At 36.0% G+C, this 27,970-nt stretch overlaps 1 protein-coding gene and 2 long non-coding RNA genes across 3 annotated transcripts in view; 1 reads left to right on the top strand and 2 right to left on the bottom strand.

Annotated features, from left to right (window-relative positions):
• Positions 1 to 27,970, bottom strand: part of LOC108997622 (probable pectate lyase 4) — an 89,026-nt gene that overhangs the window by 19,972 nt on the left and 41,084 nt on the right. The window lies entirely within an intron of this gene.
• LOC109002205 lies at positions 4,308 to 6,615 on the bottom strand. Its single transcript, XR_001997981.2, has 3 exons — positions 6,377 to 6,615; positions 5,217 to 5,648; positions 4,308 to 4,725 (listed from the first exon to the last, which is right to left on the bottom strand). It is a non-coding gene; the product is annotated as an uncharacterized LOC109002205 (long non-coding RNA).
• On the top strand, positions 9,036 to 10,204 carry LOC109002204. The gene is made up of 3 exons (XR_001997980.2): positions 9,036 to 9,290; positions 9,828 to 9,917; positions 9,997 to 10,204. It is a non-coding gene; the product is annotated as an uncharacterized LOC109002204 (long non-coding RNA).

Raw genomic sequence — 27,970 nt, 5'->3', positions numbered from 1 at the left:
TATTAAGAATCTGCAGTGCATAATTAGATGTTAATTATAATAATTTTAATTAGCCACATTTGTTAGTTCTACCATTAATGTATGAAGATCATATGAATTTCATTAACAGCAGAATTGTCTTCATACCTACACCCTTCGTACGTATCAATCTCACCTGTAATAACAAATTACTTGAAGTTGGTAGTTTAGGCTGTCAGTTATCAAGCTTTATCATTTGGGATACAAATTGAAAAACAGAGATCATTCAAGTGCAAAATTTCCCCCAAAGAAAAAGGTTCACACGGGATGAAAAAGGCAAAATAATAATAACAATGACAATAATAACTAAGAAAAAGAAGCCAACGAGTTCCTACAAGAAATAAAAAAATTCAACGAACTGTCCAACTTTGTCAAGAAAGCTACTTAACAAATTTCATGATGTTCAAGAAGAATGAAAAAGTAGATAAAGAAATCAGCTTTGAATCATATATACCAAGATATCAAGTTTCCCGAACTGGGTTTTGATGAAATCTGCGAAAGAAGTAATGCTAGCAGGGTCAGACACATCAAGCTTATGGAAAACCACTTGATCTGAAAGACCTAAGTTTCAGTAAACTAGAAAACCTTCTATGTCTACATAAGCACCAATATGTTCAATTACTCTTGGTTCCCGTTTTCAATTGGTGGGGCAACCTTTTCTACTAACTTACCTGATCCTGCAACCAGCAAAACATTAAATCCTAGAAGTCTAGACATATGAAAAATTGATTATAGGAGAGAGTCGCAGAAAAAAATGAAATGAAGAAGAACAATTTCCACAGCAAGGCATGTTGAATAAACTCTGATATTAATTGTAACGAGCATGTAACCCGCGCAATGCGCGGATCGTTATTTATGTTGAATTTTATAATTTTAAATAGTTTATTATACATAATCACTTTCATAACTATAAAAAAATGTATATCAAATATTTATAAAATAGAACATGAATATATAAAAGAGTTCACTTTACCAATAAATATTTAATAGTCAATTTATAATAATAACAATGTAATATATATATATATATATGTATATATATGATTGTTTAATTTAAAACAATATAAAATAGATTATATTAATATGATATAGAGAAACCATATGCTTCCTTGCCAATTTCATGACACGTTTGAGTTTTTAAAGAAAAGTTGGAAGGAAGTCCTAAAAAGAAAATATTCCTGCACAACAAAAAATTTAAAGATCCAATTTCTGAAAACAAAACACTGAATAAAATCAGAAGAACCTAAAATCGATCTAAAAGGTAAATCATTAAAAGTAAGAAGGAAATAGAGGAAGCATTTACCTAATCCGAAACCAGTGTCCATGATTGCGTGAAAATGGTACTGTGTTAAACACCTTGTACTCAGATTGAATGGGAACGACGTCGTCTCTCTTAAACACTTAAGTCACTTTCACTTCCGCACACTTTTGCATATTTCGGGTGAAGCCGAACGCGAGACAGCCATATGATTGGCCAACCGAGTTGATTCCGCCATAGGAGCTGGTTCACCTGCAACCAGCTTTCCAGCGAAGACCGAGGCAACTGTGACTGAAACCGCCGAAGATGGCCGCGGCCGAAGCAGAGCCGTAACGGCCAAGAATACTATACAGAACATAAGAAATAAGTCACATAAAGTTTCAAATGTATGTTTATAAATCTGAAGCATACCACAACAATATTTTACTAACAGGTATAGAAAAACATGCATTTGTGATGTTAAGTTTTCTCTAAAGAGTAATACTAGGTTTCAACAACTGTAGCTCATCATCCGTTGCACACCTTACGTGACTTCAATTTTTTTTTCAAGCAAAATGCATGTTTTGCATAGTGGGTTTTACATTTTTGAGTCTCCATTCAAATTTTGATTTAGATTCGCACCCACCCTCCTCCCTCGACAGAACCTGCGTCGGCTTCCTCTTCCCAGCTTTACCCCGTGACGGCGTCTCTCTGTTCAGTGCCACCTCGCGACGCTCCTCCGTTTGCCTATTCCTGCGAGCTGATTGAACGCACCAAACCAGAGACACTGCTCCGATAGAGCTCTGTTTTGCCGCCCCCCCACCATCAGCTTCATAGTTAAATGTTGTACCATTTTTCATTCCATACTATTAAGTTCTTCTTGTGTACTGAGAGAAGTGATTTTTGGGTTTTGTGAGATGGGGGTATTGTAGCTTAGGGTGTGGAGAAAAGATTGTTCTTTGGGCTTGGAAGACATGATCCTTGTTCGGAACTTGTTTGTTTTATTGTTTAATAGAGTTGAGGGATGAAAGGAAAACTCTAAATAGCAGCTACTATTTGGTGCATCCAATTTACACATATAACGTGTCTTTCGTTCCTCTCCCCCCAAATGGAAGAATCCACTTTCATTTTGAATTTTCATCCCTTTCGTGCGTTTCGTTCCTCTCCCCCAACCCCCCGCGCTTCTTTCTTCCTCCCTCTCTGTTTCTTTCTTCCTCTTCTCCCTTCCTGTTTCTTTCCTTCTTCTCCCCCCACCCCTCGAGCTCCCGAACTCCTCTGCAACGTGATTTCCTGAGAAGCCCTACTCTGCGATTTCGAGTTCCTCCTCCGAAGCCCCGAGCTCCTTTGCAATGTGATTTCGAGTTCGCAGGTGATTTCTTATTCTTCTTCTTCTTCTTCTTCTTCTCTCCTCTGAGATTTCTTCTTCTTTTTCTTCTTCTCTAAGGTTTCTTTTTCTTCTCTAAGGTAACTTTTTTTTTTTATTCCTCCTTCTCCCTATCGCACGTTTCTCTCTGGCCCTCATCAAATTTCTTCCCCATCGCCCATCCTCTCCCCCACCCCCATCACCCATTCTCTGCAAAGTTGCCATTACCACAACAGCACTTCGTCCATTACCACGTTTCTCTCTGGCCCTTTTGAATTTTCTGCTGCATTTTTTTTTATTGTGCAGAACTTAATTACTCTCTCTGTTCTCTCTCTCTGTGAAACTTTTTATTTTCATCTTCACTTTGATTCATCTCTGTATTTAAGAACTTTCTCTTGACTCAAGAAAAGCTCTGAAAATGTAGAATCGGGAGCAGGGAAATGGGTTTGATCATATCTCAACCGAGAGAAGAAGCTAGATTCTATTGTTGGTCGTCGTCCAACTTCTCCTCTTTTCCCGAAAGGACTATATATATATGCCAATGTTGGAAGCGGTATTATGCTAAAAAAATTTATTCATCTTTAAGTCAATACTTTTCTTTAAAGCCAGTATTTGCTGGCAAAAACTGCTTTTGGTTTCTCATTTGACTGCATCTCCCAATGTATCATTTCATCAATATTCATCACTGCAAAATATGTTGCTATGGATTTAAGCCTCTTGCCTTCACAATCATTTTGAGTTTCTCTGTCCATTTAACTTGTTTCAAAATGGTTTACTGAAAATAATACAATTAACCGAAGTAACTAATAACTATTGCGGTTTTTGTATGGAAGGCAATGCTTATGGATATGTTTTATAGTGCCACTGATGGAATTGTTAATAAACATTGAAGAAGGCATCACTTTAATGAGGTGAGCTTTTGTTTATGTTTTCACAACACCTGGTCCAAGTATGATGCATATCATCGTTCCTGCATTCTATATGGTCTATTGAAGATATGGCATCTGACTATAGTATTCTTGAAGACATACGGAGTAAGTTATGTTTGATTTTTATTTTCTTATGCTCAGGCTATGCTTAAAATTAATGAACATATGCATAAGATATGGAAGAGCTAGGTAGAAGAAAAGTCTTTGTAGTCTAGTGTTTCTAGTTGGATTATGAATCTTCCATTTGATACAAAAGTTAAAGAATGGTTGGCTGCAGAAGAAAGATACAAGCAAGACATACAGATGAAAAATATTCTCCCTACTGTAGCAGACAAGTTTCTAAAATTGGGTTGTCACAATTGTAATACTTTTGGTTTGGTTGGATAAATTGTATGTAAATTGCACGATGTATGAATATATCGTTATTGAATAGATCAACTGTAATGGTACTCCTCTTATTGTACAAAAAGGGTAGCTATAGGTTCATTAAATTAACTTTTGTAATGAAAATAGCTTGTGCACATGTCATGAATGATTTTGATTTTGATTCCACTGTTGCTAATGGTGCAACATGAACCTAACTTCACTTGCATTCTCAGTTTGATAGTACCGGTTTTTAAAAAAATATGCAATTAGTCACAGTTTGAATTTGTTCTTTTACCTCATAATCTTGGCACCCAATCAGAACATATTTAGTTACCCAACATAATAAAACTAGAAGGATTGGCTATATCAAGATTGCAACACAGTCTGAATCTGGTTTTCGATTTGATGCAAATGGAATAATAATAACATAATACAGTCTATATTTGGTTTTGGAATATTATGAGAAAGGAAAAATAAAAGAAAAGCAAATAAAGATCAGGACTTATCTTTCAAGGAAAAACTGTGAATCAATAAATTTACATACATTTTCTATGAAGTGAAATATAACACTGTCTTAACACTATAATACACTATAATAACACTGTCAACTCTTTCTCATTCCCCTCTTAAACGATCTAGATGTTCCATCTCTTTGATGAGCAGCAGATGAAGCATCTTTCATTGGTGATTCTGTTACTATCCTTGAGAGCCCGAAATCACAGATCTTGACAGTCCAATTCTTATTCACAAGGCAATTTGCACTCTTTATATAACGATGAACAATCTTCATCCTATGTATGCACATCAAACCCCTACATTGACAACACGAAGCTCAACTCAACATGAAATCAATATTTTTCATCACTTTAAAGTCATATCTAACAAATGGAATTTTCAATTTTGATAACGATCATGGCTTCAATCATAGAAATTGATTAAATAATAATAACAGTAGCAAGAAGCAGTTGTAATATAATGTATACATCCAGCCAACTTCACATTGTCTTGCAAGATGACAAATTTTCCAAGCATTTAGCACATCTTCATGAATAAGGTATCGCCTCTCTCCGATCCCCTCTTAGCCTCGTAGATATCTTTCCTATGAATATAGAAGAGAAGGAAAATGGCAATAGGAGATTTCTAAAATAAATCTTACAGAAACTTGCATTTGCAAAGTGGATGAAAACAGAATACTAATTGTTGCTTTTAGTGACAAAACAGAATCTAGCCAGTTCAATTTACTGAAAATTAAGCTAAAAGTTTTTTTTATTAAAGAAATAAAAAACAGTGATAGAGAACTTACCGGAACAGACCATACAGGAACTGTGATTCCTTTCATGGGATACTTGAGGTCTGTCATCATATCCTTTCCCACAAAGCAGTGAAATGGGCCAATGATATATACAACTACTTCTATCACGGCAAGAAGCAGCAATATAAGCCAATCATAACTGTGATTCCATGCAAGAGTGGCACCATGAGATTGACTAGTGTGCGTTCCAAGCTCCACCTATCCTGTTCTTCGCTGTTGTAACATGCACATAACACCAAAGGTATGATGATTCCTTTTCATGATTCACTCATGTTGGACCATTCAATCATCTTCTGAAGCTTTGGTCATATCTGTACTGCTTCCTATATGATTCACAGCGCTTAAATCCAAGCCAAAACCAATTAAGGCAACAAGAGTGGGTCTGTTGCAAAAGAATTCCAGTTTGGACATTCGAATACTCATCTGAAAATATTCAATTCAAAAGATTAGCATTACAAACTAATGTTGTCAAGTCTAACTCAAAGTCCAAACGCTCAGCTCAGGTACTTGTGCTGAGCTGAACAAATTCTATATTCTGGCCATCTTCTGGCTTGGCCAATCTATATTCTACACAATAGATGGCCTCCTCAACAAGCCATCACAAAGTAATGATCCACAGAGACAAAGAGAGCTTGTCACAAAAATAAAAATTATGGTGTTGGCAAATTCCTAATATCAGAACTATTGAGTTGGAAAATTCATCCTTGAACTTTGAAGGGCCATTCAAGATTCCTTTAGAGGCTCAGATAACGAATCTAGGGAATGAAAATGAAAAAGATAGAAAAAGGAAACCCATGGGAAAAAAAAAGTATGAAAAATCGACCAAATTGAAAGAAATCTATCACAAAGACATGCCAATCACGATATCTCCCAGAAACACAAAAGCAAACCATATATCTCAAAGCAATCACAAAAATAGCCACCATCATAGCTTCATAAGCTTCTTGAAAAATTTACAGATCCTCCGTATTCACCAAGTGTCTAAAACAGAGTGCAAACAGCAGGACATGAGTACCAGGTATGACCTAAACCTCCACCTCCACTCTCCAGCATCTCACTCTAGGTAGAAAATAAGCTAGAGAACACACAGTAAAGTACCTAAAAAGGAGATTATGCAAATTTAAAAATTTAATAAGAAATTGTTTATATACCTTATTACCACACCACTCAAAACTTTTTCCTTCCATCAAAATTCGTTCAAAAGGAGATGGAGCTAATTTGAAATAACCTCATATGGGCCTGCAGCAAATAACCAACACAGATCTTTACCACTATATATCTCAAGCATATAAGCATGACAACAGAGTACTGAAGCTGAAACCAAAACACCGTTTGAAGCACATCCAATAGCATTCAGAAATGAAGGGAAGAAGAAATATGAGTGCAACCATAGAAAAATCATTCAGTTCAGAAATTATGTAGCTTAACTAAAGCATAAATAACACATGACCCCACATTATCATGTACACAATACAACCTATAGAATATAAAATTTCTAAAAAAAAAAAATTCAAGGACCCATCAAGATGGCCATAAAGGGGAAGGGAAAATCAATCCAATTATTGAAAAAATTTCAAGGACCCATCAAGATGACCCAGAAAGTTATGATCAAAGTCATAATGTGGCACAACTAGAATATTGGAATGAAAGAATACATGTACAAATCAATCCAATTATTGAAACTGGAATCGACCCATGACCTTAAATTTCACCAAGAGCCAGGGAAACCTAACTAATCCCCTCCTAATCGTCACGCCTGGTATGTGGCAAGGTAAGCAATATTAATGTGGAATTCAAATCCACACAAATCAATCAAAAGAAGATAAGCAATAAATACAAGCTAAAAGATTGTAATAATACATTCCAGTTTGCAGTTTCCATAATTCATGCTTTACAAAGCAAAAACAAGACAATAAAAAGGGTGAGTGAATGTAGACATCGAAAATTTCAATCCAATATTTGAACACTACATTGACCCATGTCTTCAAATTTCACCAAAGGCTAAGAAATCCCAACTGATGCCCTCATAAGCGGCAAACGAGAATTTTAAGTTTTCATTATGGCTGTAAGATCCACTATACCTGAATTTGAACTCTATCATGCCTCGTTAGATCGAACACGGAATAATCATATCCTTCAAGGTAAAGAGACCTCATTTTGGACGGCATATAGAATGGAGAAAATTATAAGGACTTCATAAATTTTCATAGAAGAACAGGGGATTAATAGCGTTTGTAACTGGCTTTCTACGACTACGAATAAGTCTTACTTGTTGATTATTTTCATTGAAGTCTGAATTATCTGGACTTTCAAACTCGAATGACTCTAAAAGTTAGTCATTGGATTTTGTTTTGTTTGTGAGTTCCTTCAATGAGTCAATTTTCAGATGGTACTTATAGAAATTCACAGGAAGTTTCAGATAGCAATAGTTTGAATGATGTTTCTTAACTTCCTAATTGTTGTATGAGCTACAATATTTGTTACCTTTTTAATTCAATTGTGACCAAAGATTTTCAATCCAAATTATTTTCAATTTCGAGAAAAAGATCTATGCATATTGTTTTTCCTTTAGAAACCCTTGGTATAAAGGTGCGTTCAGAAATCTGTTAAGCTTGTAATTCTTAGTTGGTATTCAATGTCAATATATCAGGATTGTTTCTTGAATTAATTTGCACCTTACTGTATGAGTTGCCATTCTAGTTGAAAATTGTTAGTTGGTATTCAATGTCAATCTGTATGAGTTGCATCTTGTCTGACCATCAACCAGAAATCTCGGGTCTATGTGAATATTTTTTGTTCCACTTCTTTGCTGTGCTCTTAAATTTTTTGTTACAACAAAAAAAACTTATGACTGTTGTTTGCTTTTGTTATTCGTTTTAATACAATCTAGTTGGGATGATTCAATAGCTCAATCCAGATCCAAATCTCAGTGGCATAAATATAATCTAGTTGGTATTTAGTGAGGAAAGAGTTTTCTTTCTTTGTTGGTGTTTGATTTTAGACCAGGTTCAAATGACATAAATATAATCTAGTTGGTATTTAGTGCTCACTATCTCCTTAACTCGGGAAAAAAGCTTATTTTAATACATCAGCAAAGGTACATGTAATGCTTGGTTTTCTTAAAAATCCAGAAAAAAAAAATTACGATTTTTAATTGAGAAAACGGACTCTAGTCCAGTCTCATATCATTTTCCCCTTTAAATGTGACCATTTTCAGTCCCTATAGAGTAGATGCTACTATCTTTTTTATAATCAAGGGGTACATTCTGAATTCTCTTACAATCAACGTATTGAGTCTAATGCTTACCAAGAAAATGAAGAACCACTAGCATATAAATGACAGAGGGGGCAGCCGCATGATGGGGTCCAGAAATAATACTCGAAAATAAAAAGCAAATGAGCCATTAATGATATAAAACTATACAAAAGACAACCCATTTCCACATAACTTATTGCTGGGGTAGAGCACTTTAATTTGTGGCGAATACAATGCTGAGAATAATCTGAAGCTAGAAATTATCCAGAATCTACAGTGTTAAAATAATGTGAGATGGAGAGTTGTTCTGGAGCAATTAATAGAGTATGTGAGTCTTATATTTTGAATGATATATTTCACACGTTTTGAATTTTTTTTTTTTCAATCTGTTATAAAATTTGGACTAGTAATTGGTAATCCTAGAGGATAATGATCAAGCACAGACATTATCTCATCCACAACGACCATTACTGCATTTCAACTCTCAATCATTGCTGCGCATAAGTGAGCACCAATATCGTACATGGACCACACTTGTCTGCCTCACCCACAACCCCCCAACACCTTAGACATTGTGCTCACACAAGCTTATCCCAAGCAGGTTAAAATTCATTACAAGGGAAATAGATGTTTACCCACTTGTTGAAAATTTTATTGAAATGAGTCTAATCTGTTTTTGGGCATCGTCACTGATTCTCAAAAGCTTAAGTTGGTTTCAGACTAAGTCACCCAGAAAAGCTGCCAGCATGTTATCTAGGACACAAGAAAAATGTGGTACTTGTGGTAAAACGGCTTATCCACTGGAGAAGGTAAAACTCTGAAATCCTCAGAAGTCAATTGGTTGTGATATTCTGCTTGAGGGATTGTATTGAAGTTTCGGATTAAACAATGTTGTAATGAAAAGTTGTGTAAATTAACCTTTCTTGAATTGAGTTCATAACTGGAGAAGTTGAAAGTAACCCTTTTTATATCCGACTTTATTTATTTTGCATAGGGAAGAGCAATTCTGAAAGGGCTATATATATCCGGTTACCAAATTCGCATTTTGTCTCATAGACTCATCACAAGTAGACTCATCTAGTTTATACATATTTTCTGTGTGTTTCCTTGTCTTTACTCTTTTGTTATTTTCCCGTTCATTTTCCACTTGACAACCGGATATGCAAATATATTACTCATTTTTTTAGCTTCATTTGATTTCAAAATTTTCTCAAATAATCTGCTGGGTATTGCAGCCTTGCTTCACTTGTGCTTCATTGAGGTTTGTAATATTGTTTGTTTGCAAAATTGTTACTGCAATGTTTTGATCAAACACGTTACTAATGAAATGCAAATTTTTTGTGCAGACTTTCATAGCAAGTAAATTACAATACAAAGAGGCCCCTACTGATATGCATGATGGACACAATAGAAGGGGCTCAACCTAGTACAAACAAGTTGTGATCTTATGTGGCTTACATACTTCACTTGTTTGTAGTTATAACAAGTATTCTGACACTGTTATTTTTCATGCAGGAAGTATGTCCAACACAGAGCAGTCCCTAGTGGAAGTAGCACTCAAGTATTCTGACAGTGTTATTTGTGATGGAATCTTTTCTTGTAATAAGTATTCTGATACAGTATTATTTGTGATGGAATGCTTTCTTGTAATGCTGATGTGTAATTTTTTTTGTGATGGAATGAGTTTACCATTTTGATTCAGTACTATCTTTAGTGTAATGTTTTTTTGTGATGGAATCAGTTTACCATTTCGTACAATTTCCTGTAATAAATGAATAATAGATAACTGCTCCGTTGAGTGGCCTGTTTTTAACCAAGGGCAATTCACCATGTGCTTACCATTTTGATGGATACAAATCAAAACAGGACATATTCATCTGTTAGGAAAGATAAAAATACCACTTTGCAAAACTGGCACATGAAGATAAAATGCAAAACTGAAACTGCTTATTCATTCTCAAGTACAGAATATTTACAACCAAGGGAGTAATGTTTACAACCAAGCATTCTCAAATACACTGCCTTTACATTTACTCACCATAATGCAAATTGCCATTATATTCATAACCTATCCGAGTTCAAGGACTTGGTTTTCCAGAGTCTATAACAGAGCACGTTCATGTGCTAAACCAGCCAACATTACTAAAAGCATTAGCATTAGTCCAATCTTCAAAATTTGAAACTAAGCGATAGCGTATCTCATTTCATCTTCAAATTTGAAGAACTACTATTCATTGCTATCGGTATTATTTTATTAGCAAAATCATATCTTTCGCCCACATTCTTGTTGCTCTCTCTCCCTTTCTCTTACTCTGCCTTTCTTCCTCTCCCAAGTTCCCAACAGCTTGAAATCCCCTTTCTCTTCCTCTCCCTTTCTTCCCGATTCTCAGATTCCCTTTCTTCCTCTTCGTTTCCTCTCCCTTTTTTTTGCCAAGCTATCTATTCCCTTTGCTGTGAGTCACCAGTTCATCTTCATCTGACGAAATTAAACCTCCATTAATTGATGAAGAATCAAACCTCTGGTACGTATGGTCCTAATCGATTTCAACTACCGAAGCCATCTCGGCTGTCGTTGAAAATGACCTCAGTGGCAGTGAGGTTGCGAACGTAGTGTTGTTTTGCCCCATGGAATAAACTGAGAAATTCGCGAGGAGAATCATCATGTACACCATCAGAGTGGGAGTATGAGAAAAGACCTGCTGAAATAGCCACACGAACGAAGCGTGCATCTCTCTCTGAACACGAGCGAGAATCCCCTGTAGGTTCTTTGTTTTCCGGCCGGGTGTTTCAGGTCCTGTAGGTCTTCTGCACAGTTGAACTTCGAAGTCTCAATTTGTTTTGGATTTTGGTAATAGAAAATCTATTAAATAACCTTACAAGACTTTCCAAAAACAAAAAAAACAAAAAAACAAAAAAACCTCTTTTGTAATTCTGAAATCACGAAAGAAGGTTATATTTTTCTGTTTCATGAGAATCCATTCATGAAAATGGTTTTATGATGTTTCTCAAGGGGTGTAACTGGTCCGGTCCGATCCGGTTCTGAACAAAATCTAGGACCAAACCTGTATGTATCGATTTTGTATTTTTCAAAACCGGTTACGCACCGGTTATCCTCATAAACCGGTAATTCCGATTTTATCAATTTTCGGTCCGATTTTCTGATTTTTTTAAAATATAAGTTTCACAATTTGTCATTAAAAATGTTCATAAAAAAAAAACTAATTTAAAATATATCATTTAAGCTTTCCATTTCTTGCAACTTAATTGTAATCTTCAGGTACCCAAAAGCAAAATTAAAAAACTACACTCATTGACTCAAAACGCAACAAGAAAATAATGACATATAATATACGATAATTAAAGCAACTAATCAACTATAAAGGATCAAAAGATGAAATCTACTATAAAAAAAGAGAAGGGAGTGGGACTTTATAAACATTCCTTACGCTGAGTTAGGGTGATTGTTGTGATCCATGCTGGACTTACTGGTATAAGGACTTTGTAAACATTCCTTAAGCATTCTAAATTATATATGATCATGAATCATGATCTCCTTGATCTGTATGCATGGAATGGAAACGGGCTGCTATTACTTTCAAATAATTGATGATGGATGCAATGCAAAATAGATGAAATTCAAATAGAGAATACACACAATGCAAGAAAACATTGTAATAATTTCGGATTCAAAAATCCTACCCTAATATCAAAAAACCCAATCAACCCAATCGATAATCACAGATTCACAAAAATCTCAATATCACAAAACCCAATCACAAAAATCCTAATATCACAAAACCCAATCACAAAAATCATAGTAGGCTAGTATGTAATTTCCAAAAAAAAACTTATCGTGGGGGTAGATTGGCAGAGAGACTAAGACAGGGGCCGAGAGAGTTGAGAGACGAGAGATTGAGAGTAACGAGAGAGTGAGACATGGGAGATTTGAGAGTGAGAGACAAAAGAGTTGAGAGACGAGAGAGTGAGAGACGACTCAGACGAGAGAGTGAGAGACGGGAGAGTTGAGACTGAGAACGAGAGACGAGAGCTTGAGAGACCAGAGCAGAGCCACGAGCACGAGAGACGGAGAGAGTGAGCCATTGAGCGCAGTGTGCACGACGGCACGAGAGACGGAGAGAGCGAGAGGCGAGAGCAGACTGTTGTGAGACGAGGCGGAAACTAGAAACTTGGAAAGAGACGGAGTTAAGACTCGGAGACGATTCATGAAAGAGATGAATCAGAGGAATCTATGATTTAGGGTTTTCAAATTGAAAACGGCGTCATTTGGCCTTTGGCCTTTACTATTTAATTAAAATTTAATTATTTCCAATGTGTTTTTTTGTTAAATGATAATTAATAGACTATAGTGATTATAGTGATTTAATATAACTATATATATATTTGTAATACATTTAATATACTATAGTCAAATATTTTATATATTAGAATATATAATATATATATTTGTAAATTGTAATACATTAAATATATATATTAAACTATTAATATTAGTTAAATAGTTAGACTTATATATTAGTATAACTATATAATATATTAGACTAGTCTAATGGTATTAATATTAGGCTATTAGTATAGTTATATATTAGTATTAGTTATAGTGATTTAGTATAACTATATTAGTATAACTATAACGATAGTCTATAGTCTATATTAACCTATTAGTATTAGTTAAATAGTTATAGACTTATATATTAGTATAACTATATAATATATTAGACTAGTCTAATAATATTAATATTAGCCTATTAGTATAGTTATATATTAGTATTAGTTATAGTGATTTAGTATAACTATATTAGTATAACTATAACTATAGTCTATATTAAACTATTAATATTAGTTAAATAGTTATAGACTTATATATTAGTATAGCTAATAGTATATTAGACTATATAATAATATTAATATTAGCATATTAGTATAGTTATATATTAATACTAGTTATAGTGATTTAGTATAACTATATTAGTATAAGTATAACTATAGTCTATAGTCTATATTAAACTATTAGTATTAGACTATTAGTTAAATAGTCACAGACTTGTATATTAGTATAGCTATATAATAGTATTAATATTAGCCTATTAGTATAGTTATATATTACTATTAGTTATAAACTTTTAGTAAAAAATTTTAGTATTAATTATAAGTATAACTATAATCTATAGTTTATATTAGACTATTAGTCTATTAGTATTAGTTAAATAGTTAAATAGTCTATAACTATTAGTTATAGACTTATATATTAGACTATTGGTATAGTTATAAGTTATAAGTTATATATTAGTATTAGTTATAAACTATATATTTAATATTAGTATTAATTATAAACTTTTAGTAAAAACTTGTAATATTAATTATAAGTATAACTATAGTCATTAGTCTATATTAGACTATTAGTATTAGTTATAAACTTTTAGTGATTTAGTATTAACATTTTATGTAATAATTTATAAATTATAATAAGAAATTATTTCATATATATATAAAATATTTTGTATAAAACTTATATATACAATAATATTAATATTATTTTTTTATATATATTTTTAATTAACCGGTCAGGGCCAAAAAATCTCAAAACCGGAACCGGACTGGAACCGGCCGGTTTTTACATTATAAGAACCGGTCCCGGACCGGACCGGTTCAAAACTGGTAAAACCGGTCCGGTCCGATTTTCTGGTCCAAAATTGCACCCCTATGTTTCTCATTCTCACTTTGCCTTGGGCCTTGCTTGCTAGAATTAGTCAGTGACAATGTGTTTGATACCTGCTTCACTAATATTTATTTTGGTTACAATATTTCTTGCTATATGGTAAATGCTGTCTCAAAAGAAAAAAAAAATAGCTTATCCCCTCTTTTGGAGAAGAGATTTGCTACAGAGCAGCCACTATAGCAGTGCACACAATGCACACCCTACATGGCTGCTCTTTTTTTCTCCATGTATCATTGAGGTTTCCGAAGACGACCCCACTTTCTCCCTCCTCGAAATCATCCTTTCCGCTCCTCTTCTTCCCCTTCATCCTCCTCTTCGTCCTCACAGAGCCACTGCTCCTCCGAGTCGCCCTCCAACTTGGGTCACTCGTCGATCCAACCTACTCCAACTCGCGTCAATGCACAGTCCAACTCTCTAATGATCCACTGCCTCCTAGAGCACCAACTTGCCATTCATGCCGAGATCTGGGCAGCCATGCCCCAGCTCGTCACCAATCGCTCCATCAGATGACCTCACAGCCAGCCACCAGTACTACTACAACGATGACCTTTATGGGATCCCCGCACAGGCCAACTCGGACTTTGCGTCTCCCTTCGAGTCCATCGCGAATGGTGGAGTTTTCATTCCGAATGGCCCATTTCTGCCACTGCCTGACGAGATGCGTGAGGAATGGGGGAGGAAGGGTGCGATTCAATGGGGAGGGGATGGGGGAGGAGGAAATTAAATGTGCAGGGGTGGGGGCGAGAGCAGATGGGAACATGAGCTGGGGATGGGGAGAAATCAAACGTGAATTTAGTAAAATCTGAGAGAGTGAATGTGCGGAGTGTGGTTTTGTTACATGGAGTTTTTTTTCATTTCACTTAAGCCATGTCATGTGTGCAATGGATGCAGCCAAACAGTGGCTGCTCCCAAGATTTTTTCTTATATACATATATATATACTTTGGACCGACCTACAGTTTGGGTCACTCACTAGCCAATAGTACAATTGCACTTAAGAATCTCCCATTTTCTTACATCACAGTTGTGTTTAGTACAATTGCACTGTAACACCCGAACCCAGTCAAGCTGAATTTTCATTTTTTTTATTTTTATTTTTTTTATATTTTATTTTTTTCGCACGTTAACTTCCCCGAACGTTTTATTTTTTTCCGTCTATTTTCACCCCTAGAGTTTTCCTCACATCCACGGCATGCATGATCTTGCACGTCTCCCTCATTTCTCTAGGTTTTTTTTTTTCCTTTGCCTATATATAGACTTGTATTCCTCTCCTGAAAAAGTAGTAGCCGCAGCAACCCATGCATAACTCTCTCTCGTTCACTGCCTCTCCGCGTTCTCGACTCTATGCTCATCAACTTTGCCACCAAAAACCTCTACCGCAAACCACCAACACCATAAGATAGCCACTACAGAACACTCCTCCGCCTTGGTCACATAAACCCACCCCAAGCCGTGCAGCACCCCCAACCACTGGCCAAGCCGTAACGCAACACGGTTTGATTCTCCGTGATGTTGCTACCCTACCACACGAACTCACAAACAGCAACTCCTCATTGCAAACAACACACCACCCCCCAGGTCGTCCTCGCCGCCACGGAAAGCCAACCACCGTCACCTAGCCGTTGAAGGAGGAACACACACGGCATACTCTGTTTTCCCACTCCTGAAACAGAGTAGTCATTGCTCAAGCCATTCCAGTGAGCTCCTCTGCCTCTCCCTCTCCCTGTGCCCCTTGGTTTTTCAGCCACGTTTCACGACGGAAGCCACTGCACGTAGCTCCCGACCAGTCACACGCCTTCTCGCTGTCCCATGGTGAGCTCTCTCCCCCTTCCGCATGCCATACTCTCTCTGTCTCTTACTCATACTTTTATCGTGTTTCTCTCTCTCTCTCTCACTCTCTCTCGCTTCCAGTGCTCCGCCGAGATCACCACCGCTACATCGCTAAGCTTCTTGCCCCTCACTGTATCACACGCTGCCACTTGATTCCTCAGTGAGTAAGCCCCTGCCATGCAAGTTGTTTGTTTTACGTAGGTTTTTGTTGGTTTTCAAAGAATTGAAAGAAATTACATTAGTGCCCTTTTACTACATGTTATATTAATGTGCTTTTAAATTTTTATCATGTATTAGTACACTCTTATATAATTATGATTACAAAAAATCACTTTAATATTTTAACATGTTATTAAGTAAAGATTTATTTTAAGAGTAAACAATATTGGAGTAATGTTGTTTTTACACTTTAGATATGATTTAGTCTATTTAAAAATAGTTATGGTTTATTTTAAATATTTTGGGATAATTATATTATCTAGTATTAAACTTTATAGTTTGTTTTCAATAATAAATAGGTCAAATTTTTAAATGTTTTAGTCAAAGTTATTAAATCAACATTGATGATTTAGAAAGTGATGATTTGTAATTTTAGGTTTTGAGGAATTAAATAGGTTATTTTAAAAGCTTAGGGTTAAATATCAAAATACGTGATTAATTGAAAATTTACGAGAATTACATGATTATTTTATTGGTGAAGCTTAATTATTGTTCGACATTTTTTAGGAAAATTCTGAAAAAGCTAAGTCCAGATAAGCGGGGTTCCTATGCTAGACTTTGCATTAGAATAAAATGAGCTGAGGTTGATTTTTGAAAAATATACATATTTGGTTATAAAAAGAAATTTGAACTAACTCAGTTATTTGTTCTGCATTATTCATGAGATTTTGTTTAAGAAGAAAATATTTTCTGTCATGACTGGTGTAGACATGAGCCTATTTTTGATATTTTATTTCTGAACTATGCAAAATAGAGCGAATATGAAATTTTGTGCATAAATTATGTTTTTGTGATATGATTCTGTTTCGTTCGAATTCTGTTCAGTACTCTGTTTTGATAAGATGTGGCATTTGAAAAACCTTTAGCATAACTATCTGGTTCTGCATATAATTCTATTTCTGCTATGTTTAGTTAGAGACCCTACCACGAGGGTTTTACATGGCTTCTGTTCCGATATGATATAGCCCTGCCACGGGAAAGAATAGTGGTATTCTGTTTCAGTTCTGATATGCATCTGCTTGGTTATCCGCAAATGCACAACCCTACAATGGGGTTAAACATGACCTCTGTTCTGATAAGATGATGATGATGAATCAGATATGTTATGCCAAAGTACTTGGATAGATTCACATTCTATTTCTGCTCGGTTAGCTACTGGGGTTTGCACAACCCTACCACGGGGGTTAAGCATGATATTTGTTCTGATATGATAAGATAAGATGTGATGTTTCTGTTTATGTTATGCCAAAGGGATTTTGATTATGAATATTTTCGAACTTTCGCTCTGATATTTTTTATAACATGCTCTGACGCTGCATTTTGAAAACAATATTCCGATTCTGCATTCTGAAAGAAAATATTTTGTTATGCATTCTAAACTCTATAAATGCTCATGTTTACACACTAGTATATGTCCTCTGCTTACTGAGTTGTTGATAACTCATCCCTTATCTCCAATTATTTTTCAAATAATTTTGATGGTTCAATTGGAGAACAAGAGTAGGAAGTTTTAGCAAGGTGTGACGTCCGTAGTGGAATAAGTGTCCGAGGGTACAAGTGCTTATTTGATAGTCGTAATTAGTAAACTGATTTATTTTTAGTTATTTTGATTTGATGAGTTAAAGATAATTCCTAGTTTTGGGGAGTTTTTAATTTATGTTATTGAGAATTACTTTGTTGTCCCCATGAAGGAACATAGATATTTTAGTTGATTAAATGGATTCACATTTTATGGAGTTTCTGAATTTTATAGTTGTGTTATTGAAGTTAATATTAAGTATTAAGAGTTATCTCTCTGGACTTTCGGGTTCAGGGCGTTACATGCACTCCAATCACCTGCATTACAAGAGTGTATATAAAATCACGGGAAGTACAAAACGGAGCACAAAGCAGAACTTATGTATGCTAAAATAGCCTAGAGTTTATATACATATATATGTATATATATATACACACACTTTCAACAGACCTACAGTTTGGGTCACTCACTGGCCAATAGTACAATTGCACTCAAGAATCTCCCATTTTCTTCCATACATTTTGTAAACATCTCGTGTTTTAGTATTCCAATACCCAAAAAAAAAAATTCCCAAAGCAGTGTTCACTCTCACAATACATTTAACCATATTGTGAGACTTTCTTGGCCAGAAAGCAAAAAGAAAAAATCTAATGAACACAGCAATAGCCTTGTTGTAACTTTGATTGAGAAACATAATGCAAAGTCGAATCATTTTCTCAATATATTCCTTTCACACTGTCATCATCCATCTATATGAAAAGGAACTCCATAGTCCCCTATTATGCCAAAATCTCAATAAACTGATATATACTGTTGTACCTAATGTGCATCTATGGTGTACTTATGTGTTCCTCTGAACTTCCTAACATATCGAAAACACACGTTGGAAGTTATTACGTATAAAGGATTTCTAGATTTGGACTAACGATTGCAAAGGCTCGTGAATAAAATCTGTAGCCATTGCAATCTGGAAATCATTGTGAAGATCTTTATAAATTAAAATTATAAGATGTCTGATTCCTCATGATATACATAAATAATCATATTTATGCTACAAGACATGAATATTATGTTCACACAAATTAATCAAGTGGAAATTATATTCACAAGACATCAATAATAAAATTAAATTTCCAGCCCCCTGTCTCTAATCTGTGTACCCATCCCCTCCTATGCATAAGTAGTCCTTCAGTACGCAGTAAACAGGTGCAGCACCATGTTTTTAGATACTCACACATGCATCAACACAAACATGAAATTATTGCATAACAATGATAAGGAAGCATGATGGGAAAGGCATGGTTATCATATCTCAATTTTCATTATCTGTTTTCCATACATATTTTTTAAACAACTAAGCAACCAAATTGACCTTCAGTTTACTCAATATAACCTTAGGATGTACATAGCAGCATACTTTATATCTAAGTACATAACATTAATTAACATAATGCATAAAAACAGCAATACCAGGTACATTCAACAAGTAAAGAATATATTGGCCTACAGATTTTTTGATGCTACCTCACATTAACTACAGGAAATCGAACCTTATCAATATATTCAACTGCATACCAAACAGCTCCAAACTGCCATGACTGTCATCACTTGTTCTGGGATATTGCTCGAGAACGTCAAGAAGTTTGGTTGCGAATGCAAGGCGACCAACTCCACCTGCACTTCGCTCTACCTGTATAACAACACTCCAGTTAGGTTTTTTTCAATACATATGCAGTGTGGAATTAAATGCAGAAAATGAAACTAATTTTGATACTTACATATTCCTAGTACAAATTTTGCTTCAGAGATATAACCCATAGTGTTGCCCCCTTAATATTTAAAAAGGACATGGAAAGTAGCTACTTTGTTCATCTACCAAAAAAACTGGACGTATTAGGAAATATTTAGAGCCCAACCTTCCCACACCTGCCCATTATCATTTCCACAAAACAGAATTGTTAACCCCCCACACCATATATATTCCCCAGCCACCCTCGCCTCCTTTCCAAAAAGCATGCAGTAAGCATGCACTATTAAGTACCAAAAAGCACCCAAAAAGAAGTCAAAAAATTTCTGTCAATGCTTTTTTGCATGCGATTCGCAGGTCACTAAGTCTCCCGAAGAGTCTCCCGCGTGCAACTGAAATTCGGCCATGAAACTCCTCAAAACATTGTCAATTGTCTCTCCACAAGCATCCGCATTTCTCCCCTCATATGGTCTAGTTGACTCTTGTAGTCCTCCGCATCTTTCTTATGTCTTTCCACTAAAGCAGCATACTTTTTATCCCGTTCATGGTCCTGTTCTCTCGTAGACTCTGGTATCACCATCTCTCCTAGGCCTCTTGCATATCCTGGTCTATGACCAAGTACGTCCCTAAAGACAGCCTATGTTGCCTCCTCAGAACGACACTCAGGTTCAAAGTCATCCATCTTACCAACCATCTCCTTCTGCACACTTCTTAAAATTCAGTTATTAGTGTATCCAAGCAAGAAATATTAATGTGCTTATTTTCATCAAATAAGAACCAGGTATTTTCCTTTACCGGACTGAAAGGTATGAGAAGACTTATATAAATATTTTCTGTGGCAGATGTCACAAATTTATCATTCTTCTTAGACCAGCGAACATCCTTGTAGAAGTCCATCAAGTTTGCTCCTTCAGTACGCTATATGTAAGTGGAATGTGTATAGTTAGATGTTGAGGCATGAAAAATTATTCTAAAAAAAAAGTGTGGTTTCATGAACTGTATATGTTCAAGTCTAAATTGTACTGCCACAGTTCATTTTTTTTTTCTTTTTTTATACGCTTTCGCTTTTTATAAGTGACTCAACATCCAGTATACAAAATAACAAAAAAATGACTGGGATGAGACAGAGACTTCTTTAAATATCTTTCAGGCCATGCATTAAGTTCAAAAGTATTCCCTACCATAAAAAACGCCCAGCTCAACTATCCAAGCATCATTACTAAGTCGAAATATAGGTTGCCTTCAAGACATTTCTGCTGGTAACACAGGGCACTGGTTCTCTCTCACCCCACATTCCTATTTCTGAACTTCACTTAAAACCTAACTTGTAGGCCAGATATAACAACTGTTAGTAAGCGACAGTTTTTTTTATCTTACTTGTATGTGTGTCTCTGCTTGACCAAAAATATAGACAATGTCTTTACCTTTTATTCATTTTAAAACTGATAATAATCACAAGAAAATACTCAAATGTAAAGGCAGCAACTTACAATTACTACATTCAATCAGCATTTATTAACATTCTTACTGTGTTTAAAAATAAGTGAGTAAAAACTGTGATACGAGCTTAAGATATATAGCACCCCCATTTTTTTATGGAAGCAAAATGGCGTAACCCCTATACCTTTTCCTCTAGGATCCTGACAAATGATTTATGCCCTGCTGTGTGATTAATCTTCAGCCTCTTACGATTCTCCCTATTTTGGCATGAGATTTTCTGCCATGATAACAAAATGTTAGGTATACACAAAATATTAAACCACTTTCATAACATGTCTAAATTGTATTTCACAAATCATATAATATATGGGAGGGCATACCTTGAAGGCCTCATTTCCCCATCTTCCACATAGCTTAACCCATACTAGGGGGTCGACCAGCCTAGTCCCAGAAGCCAATGCTTCATCATGGCTGCCATATGACAAATACTTCTTGTGCAACTCTTGGTGGAAGGCATTAAATCTCTTACGCAGTTGCTTCCAAACTGCCATTCGATGATTCTTTAATTCCCAATCTAGTTCGAAGTCACCCTACAAATATAAAAAAAACGTAAGTCATCAAATAGCTTTTGTCCACTTTTATCATATAAAAATGAAGGCATAAATGTCATACCCGGACACAGTCAATCGACTCATCCTTATCGGACTTGGGTACATCAGTCCATCTTGCGTAACTTATGTCCGCATGATGTTTCAAAATCCATGTTACTCGTGTCGTAAGCATGGACGTGTTCTCACAGCGTGGTACTGTTTGCCCATCATTTATTTTCAAAGGTACTTTATCGTGCCTGTGCATATTCTCAAACTCAGTGCACTTTGCAGGCCCACGTCCCCATTTTTGTGCCAGGTTTGCTATGGGAATCGGGGTTGCATCTGCTAAAGTATTACGATGGGAATAAAATACAGCAAGTTAGACTTCATATAAGACACATATTTGCTTGGAATATATATAAGGTGCAAGTCAACTCATTCTTTTTTTCTTTTTTTTTTCAAAAGAGAAGAAGTCACATGTCCATGAGTGACCCCGCCCACTTTATTAAGAACCCTCATTTATGGCGGAGGAAATCCGTGTTAACATCCAAGACTCAAGGAGATTCAACCCATCCCTGATATCCAAACCAACAAAATAAACATCATCAAAGGACTCAACATTGCACCAACAACAAAAAATACTAAACCAGCTGAATATCTAGAAGACCGCTTTTTTCGAGCCGTAAAATACCTTTGAGAAGAGATGGTAGCTCCTGAGCCGACCTCCACTTACCATTTGTCCCATCAACCCCTCTCCTTGCAAAGTCCGCAGATTTATTTCCTTCTCGAAAAACATGAAAGATGTGAGCATTTAGGCCCTATAAAATCCCCATTACCTCCTCCCAAAAATCCTCAAGTTACCATGTTTTACAAACTTTATCCTTCAGCCACAACCAGCAGTTAGAGTTTGAGGTTGGGGAAAAAGTAATTTTGAGAATAGCACCGATGAAAAGAGTTATGAGATTTGGAAAGAAAGGCAAGTTGAGCCCAAGGTATATTGGGCCATTTGAGATTCTTGACCGAATTGGACCAGTGGCTTATAGAGTAGCACTTCCATCGGCATTTGCGGGAGTGCATAATGTATTTCATATTTCCATGTTGAGGAAATATATTCCCAACCCGACGCACATTATTGACTATGAACCATTTCAGATTCAGGAGGATATGACTTATGCGGAAGAACCAATTCGGATTTTGGAAAAGAAAGAACAAGTATTACGGGCTCGAACTATCCCTTTGGTTAAAGTAATGTGGAAGAATCATGCTACTAATGAAGCTTCTTGGGAGTTGGAGGAAGAAATGCGAGATAAGTACCCACAACTCTTCGAAGCGGGTTTTGACTTTTGATAACACAAAATTCCGAGGACGGAATTTTTATTAGGGGGTAGGATGTGAGACCCAGCCACTAACACTCATGCACGTGGTTTACGGCTCCATAAACTGTCGCACGGGGTCACGCCTTACGTCGTTTAAGCTCACGTTCTCATTTCCATTTCCATGCATGTCCGTTCCTCACTTTTTCCTCTAGGTTTTATTCCTTACTTCTTATAGCATATATATATATTTGTGTTGAGCATCCTTGACCTAACTTCAGTGCCGCTACTACCTCTTCATGTTCTTCAGCCACTCTGGAAATCACCATCGTGCCCACTGCCCAGCCACCGAAGCTGCTGCCCAACGAGCCATAACCTCCATTGCAGATTTCGGTTTCCCCTATTTTAGATATCAAAAACAGAGCATTTCAGCCACCATCCAAGCCACTGCAGTCACGCTCCATCGGGAGCTACACCGTGCCGTGCCCCCACAGAAACCGCCGGTGAGGACCTTCCATCACCCCGGTCCGCCGCACACTGTCTCATCCCACGGTAAGCTCACACCACTTCCAGTGGTGGTCCTTGCATTTCGGCCTCTCCCCGTCCTCTCACCGTGTGTCTCTCTCTCTCATTTCTTTCTCTTGCTCTCGCAGCTAGTGACCAAGCAGCACCCTCATCCGCCGTAGCCAGCCCCAGCTCCACGCCGTCGTGCTTCCCCACCTCTCCGTAAGTGCTTCCACCGCACTGTGTAAAGTATTTTTCTGTGTACATGCATATACATATATGCGGAGATATATATATATATACGTAAATCCATTTTTCTGGTGTATATATATATATATGTATATATGCGGATGTAATCAATTTTCTGGCGTAAATATATATATATATATATATGTGGATGTATATGTAAATTATGTTAACTTAACAATAGGAAATAATATCGTTTTGTTTTTATTTTTCCGCCTCTTATAGTACGCCTCCAAGGTTAGTGTTTAGGGTGTTAACTTAATTAAGTTTATGTTATGTACTTCAGATTTGAAATCATGAGTATATCGCGTGGGTTGTAAAGTATGTTTAATTAGGCGTAGACGCATAGATTTATTTTGTTTAAGGGACAATTTTTTTAAAGGGCTAATATTTTATTGGAATAGTTAGTAAGTAGACTGATAAGTAACACTTAAAAAGAATATTTTAAAATACTCTTTTAAATTATCCTTTTAAAAGAATATCTTTGTTTTATTATTATTTAAACAAAAGTATGAATTTCTAATTGTAATGAATTTATTATAGTTATGTCACTTTGTATTATAAATTATAGTAAGATCTCTTTCGTAAATAAGTTAGAATTAAATGTTTAGTCGAAGTGGGATATTGATGAGTTTAGAAAGTGATGTTGGTATTTTGAGAATAATGAGAATTTTGAGTTTGAGGAATTAAAAATAGACTATTTTAGAAGTTGTAGGCTTGAATATCGAAATACGAGATTGATTGGAGACTTATGGAAATTTACGTGATTATCTTATAGGTGACGATTAATTTTGTTCGGCATTGTTGAGGAAATTTTCGAAAAGCTAAGAAGTCCAGGTAAGCGGGGTTCATATGCTAGATTTGCATAAAAAGAAATGAACTGAGGTTGGTTTGTAAAAATATGCATGTCGTTTTAAAAAGAAAAAGTGAAAAACAACCTCAGTATATGTTTTACATTCCCTCATGAGATACGTATGAAAGAGAAAAGAAATGTTTTTGACATGAAATGTGTAGACATGAGTAATATTTGACATGTTTCTGAAATATGCAAAAGAGCGAATATGATATCATTGAAATTTTTATGCATGTGATATGAAATGATTTGGATCTGTTTTTGATCAAATAGAAATGATATGAATATGTTTCGCACGTGTTTGGATATGATAAAACTTTGGCATACTTATCTGTTCTGAATATGGTTCTGATATGATTATACTGTTCACGTGATATGGTTGGTACCACCATGATATGATATGAGTGCACCTACTTTGGAAACAAAGTGGTCCTTTTACGTGTTCTTTCCTGTATGCACACTCGGGGCTCCGAGATTGAAAAAGGGGAAGTTCACCACATGATACTGCCTGGTTTGGCCACCGGGGATAGCACAGCCCTACCACGGGAGTTAAACATGGTATATGATATGATATGATAAGATGAAATGTTCAGTTATGTTATGCCAAAGCGTTTTTGAATATGAAATGGATCCTTAAATATGAATTATTGATTTTGAGTATGAAAAGATTGAAAAGTCACTCTGATTTTCTGATAACACGTTTTTCTGAAATCTGCATAGAAAATAATAAAATGTTTTTGTTTCTGCATACTGAACTTTCTGAAAAGGGCTCATGTTTACATGCTAGTATATGCTCTCTGCTTACTGAGTTGTTGATAACTCACCCCTATCTTCATAATATGTTTCAGATAATTTTGATGCAACAGCTGAGAATCAGGAATAGGGAGTATTTGCAAGTTTTGTGGAACATAGAAGACTAGTGCCTTAGGGTGCAATGACTTTTGGAGAGTAACTTTTTGGTAGTATAGATATTTTATGTGACTTTGGTATGTTGAGTAATGAATATTTCTAGTCTTTGCAGAAAAGTTATTTATAACGACGAGATACCATTGATGTGCCCGTACGTAGGAACATGGATATTTGTGTTGAACAAATAGCTTAATATGTTATGGAGACTCTGTTTTATTTTAAACGCATTATTTGGAGTTGATTTTAGGTGATATAAGTTAACTCTCCAGACCCTCTGGGTCGGGGCGTTACATCCACTTACCATTTGTCCCATCAACCCCTCTCCTTGCAAAGTCCGCAGATTTATTTCCTTCTCGAAAAACATGAAAGATGTGAGCATTTAGGCCCTATAAAATCCCCATTACCTCCTCCCAAAAATCCTCAAGTTACCATGTTTTACAAACTTTATCCTTCAGCCACAACCAGCAACAAGTCCAGCTCAGCATCAATATCAACGATGTTGATATACGCAATCAATAATGCTTACCAATAGTCTCTATTAGTGTCGGCTTACGGTATTGGATTGGCACATGGAGTATTTATTTCTACGCTCGGAGGCTGGGTTGAGTCATCAGAGCTCGAACAATCAGCATCTCGCTGACTCCATCTATAACTGCAGGCCATGGTCGGCCTCTAATTGAGTAAGGTGCAGGTCATCTAGCACACAGACGACCTCCTCTCCCTCCTCCTTGGCCACTTTGTTCCATCTGGTTACCCAACTTTATCTCCACATTTGTTGACAAACAAGTCAGTAAATTATTTACTGGAAACATATTTATTACATTAGAATGCTTGAACCACGTGATCAGGTCAGGTATAAAAATAGGAAGCAATGACTGAATTAAAGCATAACTGATTCTATTAGACATAACTCTCCAGTATTTACTTTTTGTTTTCTGTAATATCACATAGCAAATGGTAAAAACTTACAAGTATAATATATTAACTGGTTGAATTTAATCATAACGTCAACGGTACAAAATCTGGAAAGCATTGCTAATCATGTTTTTTATCTCTCCCTCTTACACAGAACATGTACAACTAAAACAGATAGATCACCCCTTACATATAATTCCACTCACATATCTAGGATCCGATATTAAATATGTGTCTTCTATTTTTGACAGGAACACACTGAAAAATACAGATGATACCTGTCATTTGCTAATGCATTGTGAAGCCTTATAATCACCACACACTTACCCCTTAATAGTTGCCCATTCCTAACCATATTTGCCCTGAATTACTATAATGTTACTACACGTATTCCACCATTTTCCTTAACCTTCGTTTATATATAAGTGACTATTATCAGGAAACTAAACATGATTGCAGCTTCCATGCATATTAATTTACAGTATGTACATAGAATGGCCCATTTCATGCTGCATCAAGTCCTACATGTGCATTTCCTCACTGTAAATTTGGTGGCACAATAAATCATTACCTACCATGCAGTGTAATAATCTCAACCCAACTTTGGGAAAGTAGTTTAACGAGTTCAATTTTACCTGGGCTAATGCTTCTGCTTGGGACACCCCACTGTAGTTGGTAATCCAAGTGATAGGCAATTTGACTGTCCCCTATGACTCTTTGGCAGGTTACTGGGCATAGAACCACCAGCCCAATAATTGTCATTCATCAAATCATGCTGGGATAAGGCATGGATATTATAATACTCCCCAGCAACAATAATCTAGTCACTAGGAAGCATATTTTACTCTGAAATATACAAAAATGTAACTCAAATCTGTTTTACAAAGGCTGGCCTTTTGTTGCAGCACAAGGGTGATTGATCCCATTCTTTCATAAGTGTAGTGGGTGTAGTGCTTTGCAATATTGAAAAACAAACCTGCCCTGGCTTTACAGAGTTTTTATTTTTACTCAAGCATATCACTCTCTAGTCCACACCCTCCATTATGTTTTTCCCACACCCTAGGTAGCCTAGCCTATATAATTTCCACATGCAAGTCCCGAATACATCCAAGGTAACTGAACTTAAAAAGAACTTAAAAAAAAGGGCAACTTTCTACCAGACCAGTAGGAAATTGCTGCATTTATCTAAAAAAAAAATATCGTGGAAGAAATACCTGGAGAGAGAGCAAGATAGTTGCACCAACCTACCTTTTCCAACCAGCAGGAATATTTAGTTACCTTCACTGGGTTCAAGACTTTGAACCTTTTCTACTATGGTGGAAATCTCTCTCCTTATACCAAGTAGCTGTCGAGAATGTGAGTTGAAAAGCTTCCAACTTTCCTCAGCACCAGAGCAGGCGAGAGGAACTGATCTCATGCAAAACCGAAGTCGCCAACTTTCTGCTATGTGTATATGTACTGAGCACCAACTTTGTGTACTGTATGTCAGCAGCTAGCACCAGTTAGACTTAAGTCTTTCAGCTGGTAATTAAACTCCTGCCCACTTTTCCCAGCGCCAAAAGTTTCCCCCCAGCCACCCAACTGCTATAAACTGTACCCGTACGTCAGTAGTGTTACCTCAACTTTTTTAGTATAAATTAAATTAAACTAAGATTAATACACCATCAG

Source organism: Juglans regia, chromosome 3 (assembly GCF_001411555.2).
Source record: "Juglans regia cultivar Chandler chromosome 3, Walnut 2.0, whole genome shotgun sequence".
Taxonomy (NCBI): Eukaryota; Viridiplantae; Streptophyta; class Magnoliopsida; order Fagales; family Juglandaceae; genus Juglans; species Juglans regia.
This window is presented reverse-complemented; position numbering and strand designations above follow the sequence as displayed.